A 9502-nucleotide genomic window follows, 5' to 3' on the forward strand; every position below is an offset into this window, starting at 1 on the left:
TCCTTAACCACTTCCGATACGGCTCTGTCGTGCAACCCCTCAAGTGTGAACCTCGAGGGTGGATCCTCTTACGTTCACCTTGATGATTACATCGAGTGGAATTCACCGGGGGTGATTCCTTGGGTTTTTTCCCTTGGTGTTAGACACACAGTTACTATGGTTACTATGACTTTACACTGAACCAGGTTACTAAAGACGGGTCGGCCCTGAGGGGTACCCGCGCGAGCTTAATAGCGAGTGATGTGGAGTCGGGTTGACCTGGAAGGTGCCCGCGAGATACTTACGAGGCGTGGCCGGGCATTCTTAGCCCTTGCTGCAAGTACTCGAGACGGGGCGACAGGGTCACATCGATCGTGAGTCTCTGCTCGTTACCGCATGCTCCTAATCCACTACGGTTTGGATATTTGATCCGAGGGGCCTCTGGCCTGATAGCACTAACCATCACGTGGGCATAGTATGGGCGTTCTGCGTCGTATGCATCAGCCGAAGCTTAATAGACGTCAGCAACTGAGCGGCGCGCGCCGGGTTGGACTGGTAAGCACCTGCCTTTTTGAAGGAGGTAGCTAGGTCTGCTCACCGGCCGCATACGCAACGTGCAGGAGTTCCCGAGGAGATGGCCCATGAACCCTGGGGGCATAGGTCCAGTCCGGTGTGTTGACCTCTCTATTAAGACTAGGTCAGGTTGCGGCGTATTGTTTGGCCGAGGCCGGGCATGACCCAGGAAAGTGTGTCCAGCCGGAGTTAATCGAGCATGGTGGGTAAGTTGGTGCACCCCTGCAGGGAAGAAAACATCTATCGATAGCATGTCCTACGGTAACGGACACTTGGTGTTGTATCCCGATCGATACAACTAGAACTGGATACTTGAGATGAGAAATGGATATGAGACATGGTTATGATGAATGGATAGTATGGCTCTGGGATTGCTTTCTCGTTGGGAGTCGAGAAAGGATCTCTGGCCGAGGTTGATAATGCTACTACTTTACATTATGTTGATCTGCACTCTTCTATATGCTGAAGATGCTTGAAGATGCTAGTCTTCGATAGGCTAGGCCTTTCCCCTTCTTTATGGCATTCTGCAGTTTAGTCCATAGATACAACCCATTTCCTTTGATACAGATGCATACTTAGTTTAGATCTGATGTAAGTCTTGCGAGTACTTTGGATGAGTACTCACAGCTGCTTTGCTACCTCTTTTCCCCCATACCCGATTGTTGCGACCAGATGACGGATCCCAGGAGCCAGACGACACCATTGATGACTACTGCTACCCCGAGGGTGCCTACTACTACGTGACGGCCGCTGATGACTTGGAGTAGTTAAGAGGCTCCCAGGCAGGAGGCCTTGCCTTTTCGATCGTTGTTGCTTTTGTGCTAGCCTTCTTAAGGCAAACTTGTCTAACTGATGTCTGTACTCAGATATTGTTGCTTCCACAGACTCTTGTGTATTCGAGCTTATGCATTCAAGCCCTCGAGGCCCCTGGATTGTAATATAAAGCTTGTATTATTTTAATTTGTGTCTAGAGTTGTGTTGTGATATCTTCCCGTGAGTCCTTGATCTTGATCGTACACATTTGCGTGTATGATTAGTGTACGGTTGAATCGAGGGCGTCACAATGTCTTGACCATATCACATCACAAAATGCCCTGCAAAAACAAGTTAGACGTCCTCTACTTTGTTGTTGCAAGTTTTACGTGGCTACTACGGGTTGAGCAAGAACCGTTCTTACCTACGCATCAAAAACCACAACGCGGTATAGTGATTGCTTTTTGATCTTGAGAAAGAACCCTGTTCATTGAATCCGATTCAACTAAAGTTGGAGAAACTGACACCCACCAGCCACCTGTGTGCGAAGCACGTCGGTAGAACCAGTCTTGCGTAAGCGTACGCGTAATGTCGGTCTGAGCCGCTTCATCCAACAATACCGCTGAATAAATAATCAACTAGTGACGGCAAGCAATATGTATATACCCACACCCACAACTCCTTTGTGTACTACTCGTGCATATAACACCTACGCATAGACCTAGATCAGATGCCACTGTTGGGGAACACAGTAATTTAAAAAAAATCCTACGCACACGCAAGATCCATCTAGGTGATGCATAACAACGAGAGGGGAAGAGTGTTGTCTACGTACCCTCGTAGACCGTAAGCGGAAGCATTATGACAACGCGGTTGTGAAGGAAATATGCCCTAGAGGCAATAATAAAGTTATTATTTATTTCCTTATATCATGATAAATGTTTATTATTCATGCTAGAATTTTATTAACCGGAAACATGATACATGTGTGAATGCATAGACAAACAGAGTCTCACTAGTATGCCTCTACTTGACTAGCTCGTTGATCAAAGATGGTTATCTTTCCTAGCCATAGACATGAGTTTTCATTTGATTAACGAGATCACATCATTAGGAGAATGATGTGATTGACTTGACCCATTCCGTTAGCTTAGCACTTGATCGTTTAGTATGTTGCTATTGCTTTCTTCATGACTTATACACGTTCTTATGACTATGAGATTATGCAACTCCCATTTACCGGAGGAACACTTTGTGTGCTACAAAATGTCACAGCGTAACTGGGTGATTATAGAGGTGCTCTACAGCTGTCTCCAAAGGTACTTGTTGAGTTGGCGTATTTAGAGATTAGGATTTGTCACTCTGATTGTCGGAGAGGTATCTCTAGGCCCACTCGGTAATGCACATCACTATAAGCCTTGCAAGCATTGTAACTAATGAGTTAGTTGCGGGATGATGTATTACAGAATGTGTAACGAGACTTGCCGGTAACGAGATTGAACTAGGTATTGAGATACCGACGATCGAATCTCGGGCAAGTAACATACCAATGACAAAGGGAACAACATATGTTGTTATGTAGTTTGACCGATAAAGATCTTCGTAGAATATGTGGGAGCCAATGTGAACATCCAGGTTCCACTATTGGTTATTGACTGGAGACGTGTCTCGGTCATGTCTACATAGTTCTTGAACCCGTAGGGTCCGCATGCTTAAAGTTCGGTGATGATCGGTATTATGAGTTTTTGTGTTTTGATGTACCAAAGGTAGTTCAGAGTCCCGGATATGATCACGAACATGACAGGGAGTCTCGAAATGGTCGAGACGTAAAGATTGATATATTGGACGACAATGTTCGGACATCGGAAATGTTTCGAAATGTTTCGGACATATACCGGAGTACCGGGGGTTACCGGAACCCCCCCGGGGGCTTAATGGGCCTACATGGGCCTTAGTGGAAATAGAGGGCAGAAAGGGGAGTGTGGGGCGCGACCCCCAAGGCCCAAACCGAATTGGTTTAGAGCAAGGGGGCCGTCCCCCTCTTTCCTTCTCCTCCTCTCCCTTTCCTTCCCTCTCCTACTCCTACTATGAAAAGGAGGAGTCCTACTCAGTAGGACTCCCCCCTTGGTGCGCCTCTCCCTGGCTGACCGCCTCCTCCCCCTTGATCCTTTATATACGGGGGCAGGGGGCACCCCAGAGACACACAAGCTGATCATTGATCCCTTAGCCGTGTGCGGTGCCCCACTCCACCATAATCCACCTCGATCATATCGTGGTAGTGCTTGGGCGAATCACTGCGTCGGTAGCAACATCATCACGCCGTCATGCTGGTGGAATTTTCCCGCGAAGCTCTGCTGGATCGGAGTTCGTGGGACGTCATCAAGCTGAACGTGTGCTGAACTCGGAGGTGCCACACGTTCGGTACTTTGATCGGTCGGATCGTGAAGACGTATGAATACATCAACCGTGTTCTCATAACGCTTCCGCTTACGGTCTACGAGGGTACATGGACGATACTCTCCTCTCTCGTTGTTGTGCATCACCATGATCTTGCGTATGTGTAGGAATTTTTTTGAAATTACTACGTTCCCCAACAGTGGCATCCGAGCCAGGCCTATGCGTAGATGTTATATGCACGAGTAGAACACAAAGGAGTTGTGGGCGTGAGTATATACATATTGCTTGCTGTTACTAGTTGATTCTTGATTCAGCGGTATTGTTGGATGAAGCGACCCAGACCGACATTACACGTACGTTTACGCGAGACTAGTTCTACTGCCGTGCTTCGCACACAGGTGGATAGTGGGTATTTGTTTCTCCAGCTTTAGTTGAATCGGTTTCAATGAACAGGGTTCTTTCTGAAGATCAAAAAGCAATCACTATACTACGTTGTGGTTTTTGAGGCGTAGGTAAGAACGTTTCTTACTCAGCCCGTAGCAGCCACGTAAAACTTGCAACAACAAAGTAGAGGACGTCTAACTTGTTTTTGCAGGGCATGGTGTGATGTGATATGGTCAAGACATGATGAGATATAAATTGTTGTATGAGATGATCATGTTTTGTTGACATTATCGGCAACTGGCATAAGCCTTAAGGTTGTCTCTTTATTGCATAAGATGCAAGCACCAAATAGTTGCAAGAGCAATAGTTGGCGAGACGACCATGTGACGACACGTTGATAGAGATCAAGATGATGGAGATCATGGTGTCATGCCAGTGGTGATAGAGATCATGACGGTACTTTGGAGATGGAGATCAAAGGCGCAAGATGATCATGGCCATATCATGTCACGTATATTGATTGCATGTGATGTTTATCCTTTATGCATCTTATTCTGCTTTGTTTGACGGTAGCATTATAAGATTATCTCTCACTAAATTTCAAGGTAAAAGTGTCCTCCCTGAGTATGCACCGTTGCCAAAGTTCGTCGTGCCGAGACACCACGTGATGATCGGGTGTGATAAGCTCAACGTTCATCTACAACGGGTGTAAGACAGTTTTACACACGCAGAATACTCAGGTTAAAATTGACGAGCCTAGCATATGCAGATATGGCCTCGAAACACTGAGACCGAAAGGTCAAGCGTGAATCATATAGTAGATATGATCAACATAGTGATGTGCACCATTGAAAACTACTCCATTTCACGTGATGATCGGTTATGGTTTAGTTGATATGGATCACATGATCACTTAGATGATTAGAGGGATGTCTATCTAAGTGGGAGTTCTTAAGTTATATGATTAATTGAACTTAAATTTATCATGAACTTAGTACCTGATAGTATTTTGCTTAGTACCTGATAGTATTTTGCTTGTCTATGTTATTGTAGATAGATGGCCCGTGTTGTTGTTCCGTTGAATTTTAATGTGTTCCTTGAGAAAGCAAAGTTGAAAGATGATGCTAGGAATTATACGGACTAGGTCCGTAACTTGAGGATTATCCTCATTGCTGCATAGAAGAATTACGTCCTGGAAGCACCGCTGGGTGCCAGGCCTCCTGCAGATGCTGTTGATGACGTTAAGAACGTCTGGCAGAGTAAAGCTAGTGACTACTTGATAGTTCAGTGTGCCATTCTTTACGGCTTAGAACCAGGACTTCAACGACGTTTTGAACGTCATGGAGCATATGAGATGTTCCAGGAGTTGAAGTTAATATTTCAAGCCAATGCCCGGATTGAGAGATATGAAGTATCCAATAAGTTCTATAGCTACAAAATGGAGGAGAATAGTTCTGTTAGTGAACATATACTCAAAATGTCTGGGTATCATAATCACTTGACTCAACTGGGAGTTAATCTTCCTGTTGATAGTGTCATTGACAGAGTTCTTCAATCACTGCCACCAAGCTACAAGAGCTTCATGATGAACTATAATATGCAAGGGATGAATAAGACAATTCCCGAGCTCTTCGCAATGCTAAAGGCAGCGGAGGTAGAAATCAAGAAGGAGCGTCAAGTGTTGATGGTCAACAAGACCACCAGTTTCAAGAAAAAGGGTAAAGGGAAGAAGAAGGGGAACTTCAAGAAGAACAACAAACAAGTTGCTGCTCAGGAGAAGAAACCCAAGTCTGGACCTAAGCCTGAGACTGAGTGCTTCTACTATAAACAGACTGGTCACTAGAAGCGGAACTGCCCCAAGTATTTGGCGGATAAGAAGGATGGCAAGGTGAACAAAGGTATATGTGATATACATGTTATTGGTGTGTACCTTACTAGATACTGGTTCTGTTGCTAATATTTGCAACTCGAAATAGGGACTACGGATTAAGCGAAGACTGTCTAAGGACGAGGTGATGATGCGCATGGGAAATGGTTCCAAAGTCGATGTGATCGATGTCGGCTCGCTACCTCTACATCTACCTTCGGGATTAGTTTTAAACCTGAATAATTGTTATTTGGTGCCAGCGTTGAGCATGAACATAATATCTGGATCTTGTTTGATGCGAGACGGTTATTCATTTAAATCTGAGAATAATGGTTGTTCTATTTATATGACTAGTATCTTTTATGGTCATGCACCCTTGAAGAGTGGTCTATTTGTGTTAAATCTCGATAGTAGTGACACACATATTCATAATGTTGAAGCCAAAAGATGCAGAGTTGATAATTATAGTGCAACTTATTTGTGGCACTACCGTTTGGGTCATATTGGTGTAAAGCGCATGAAGAAACTCCATACTGACGGACTTTTGGAATCACTTGATTATGAATCACTTGGTACTTGCGAACCATGCCTCATGGGCAAGATGACTAAAACGCCGTTCTCCGGAACAATGGAGCGAGCAACTGACTTGTTGGAAATCATACATACTGATGTATGTGGTCCAATGAATATTGAATCTCACAGCGGGTATCGTTATTTTCTCACCTTCATAGATGATTTAAGCAGATATGGGTATATCTACTTAATGAAACATAAGTGTGAAATATTTGAAGAGTTCAAAGAATTTCAGAGTGAAGTGGAAAATCATCGTAACAATAAAATAAAGTTTCTACGATCTGATCGTGGAGGAGAATATTTGAGTTACGAGTTTGGTCTACATTTGAAACAATGTGGAATAGTTTCGCAACTCACGCCACCTGGAACACCACAGCGTAATGGTGTCCGAATGTCGTAATCGTACTTTACTAGATATGGTGCGATCTATGATGTCTCTTACTGATACCGCTATCGTTTTGGGTTATGCTTTAGAGACGGCTGCATTCATGTTAAATAGGGCACCATCAAAATCCATTGAGACGACGCCTTATGAACTATGGTTTGGCAAGAAACCAAAGTTGTCGTTACTTAAAGTTTGGGGCTGCGATGCTTATGTGAAAAAGCTTCAACCTGATAAGCTCGAACACAAGTCAGAAAAATGTGTCTTCATAGGATACTTGGGTACACCTTCTATCACAGATCGGAAGGCAAGACTTTTTTTTGCTAAGAATGGATCCTTTCTATAGAAGGAGTTTCTCTCGAAAGAAGTGAGTGGGAGGAAAGTAGAACTTGATGAGGTAACTGTACCTGCTCCCTTATTGGAAAGTAGTTCATCACAGAAACTGGTTCCTGTGACATCTACACCAATTAGTGAGGAAGCTAATGATGATGATCATGAAACTTCAGATCAAGTTACTATTGAACCTCATAGGTCAACCAGAGTAAGATCTGCACCAGAGTGGTACGGTAATCCTGTTCCGGAGGTCATGTTGCTAGACCATTACAAACCTACGAACTATGAGGAAGCGATGATGAGCCCAGATTCCGCAAAATGGCTTGAGGCCATGAAATCTGAGATGGGATCCATGTATGAGAACAAAGTGTGGACTTTGGTTGACTTGCCCGATGACCGGCAAGCCATCGAGAATAAATGGATCTTCAAGAAGAAGACATACACTGATGGTAATGTTACTGTCTACAAAGCTCGACTTGTTGCGAAAGGTTTTCGACAAGTTCAAGGAGTTGACTACGATGAGACCTTCTCAGCTGTAGCGATGCTTAAGTCCGTCCAAATCATGTTAGCTATTGCCGCATTTTATGATTATGAAATTTGGCAAATGGATGTAAAGACTGCATTCCTGAATGGATTTCTGGAAGAAGAGTTGTATATGATGCAACCTGAAGGTTTTATCGATCCAAAAGGTGCCAACAATGTGTGCAAGCTCCAATGATCCATTTATGGACTGGTGCAAGCCTCTCGGAGTTGGAATAAATGTTTTGATAGTGTGATCAAAGCATATGGTTTTATACAGACTTTTGGAGAAGCCTGTATTTACAAGAAAGTGAGTGGGAGCTCTATAGTATTTCTAATATTATATGTGGATGACATATTGTTAATTGGAAATGATATAGAATTTCATGATAGCATAAAAGGATACTTGAATAAGAGTTATTCAATGAAAGACCTCGGTGAAGCTGCTTACATATTGGGCATCAAGATCTATAGTATTTCTATAGAGATAGATCAAGATGCTTAATTGGACTTTCACAAAGCACATACCTTGACAAAGTTTTGAAGAAGTTCAAAATGGATCAAGCAAAGAAATGGTTCTTGCCTGTGTTACAAGGTGTGAAGTTGAGTAAGACTCAATGCCCGACCACTGCAGAAGATAGAGAGAAAATGAAAGATGTTCCCTATGCTTCAGCCATAGGCTCTATCATGTATGCAATGCTGTGTACCAGACCTGATGTGTGCCTTGCTATTAGTTTAGCAGGGAGGTACCAAAGTAATCTAGGAGTGGATCACTGGACAACGGTCAAGAACATCCTGAAGTACCTGAAAAGGACTAAGGTTATGTTTCTCGTTTATGGAGGTGACAAAGAGCTCATCGTAAATGGTTACGTTGATGCAAGCTTTGACACTGACCCAGACGATTCTAAATCGCAAGCCGGATACGTGTTTATATTGAACGGTGGAGCTGTCAGTTGGAGCAGTTCTAAACAGAGCGTCGTGGCGGGATCTACATGTGAAGCAGAGTACATTGCTGCTTCGGAAGCAGCAAATGAAGGAGTCTGGATGAAGGAGTTCATATCCAATCTAGGTGTCATACCTAGTGCATCGGGTCCAATGAAAATCTTTTGTGACAATACTGGTGCAATTGCCTTGGCAAAGGAATCCAGATTTCACAAGAGAACCAAGTACATCAAGAGACGCTTCAACTCCATCCGGGATCAAGTCCAGGTGGGAGAGATAGAGATTTGCAAGATACATACAGATCTGAATGTTGCAAACCCGTTGACTAAGCCTCATCCACGAGCAAAACATGATCAGCACCAAGGCTCCATGGGTGTTAGAATCATTACTGTGTAATCTAGATTATTGACTCTAGTGCAAGTGGGAGACTGAAGGAAATATGCCCTAGAGGCAATAATAAAGTTATTATTTATGTCCTTATATCATGATAAATGTTTATTATTCATGCTAGAATTGTATTAACCGGAAACATGATACATGTGTGAATACATAGACAAACAGAGTGTCACTAGTATGCCTCTACTTGACTAGCTCGTTGATCAAAGATGGTTATGTTTCCTAGCCATAGACATGATTTTTCATTTAATTAACGGGATCACATCATTAGGAGAATGATGTGATTGACTTGACCCATTCCGTTAGCTTAGCACTTGATCGTTTAGTATGTTGCTATTGCTTTCTTCATGACTTATACACGTTCCTATGACTATGAGAATATGCAACTCCCGTTTATCGGAGGA

This window comes from Triticum urartu, chromosome 2 (assembly GCF_003073215.2).
Source record: "Triticum urartu cultivar G1812 chromosome 2, Tu2.1, whole genome shotgun sequence".
Lineage (NCBI taxonomy): Eukaryota > Viridiplantae > Streptophyta > Magnoliopsida > Poales > Poaceae > Triticum > Triticum urartu.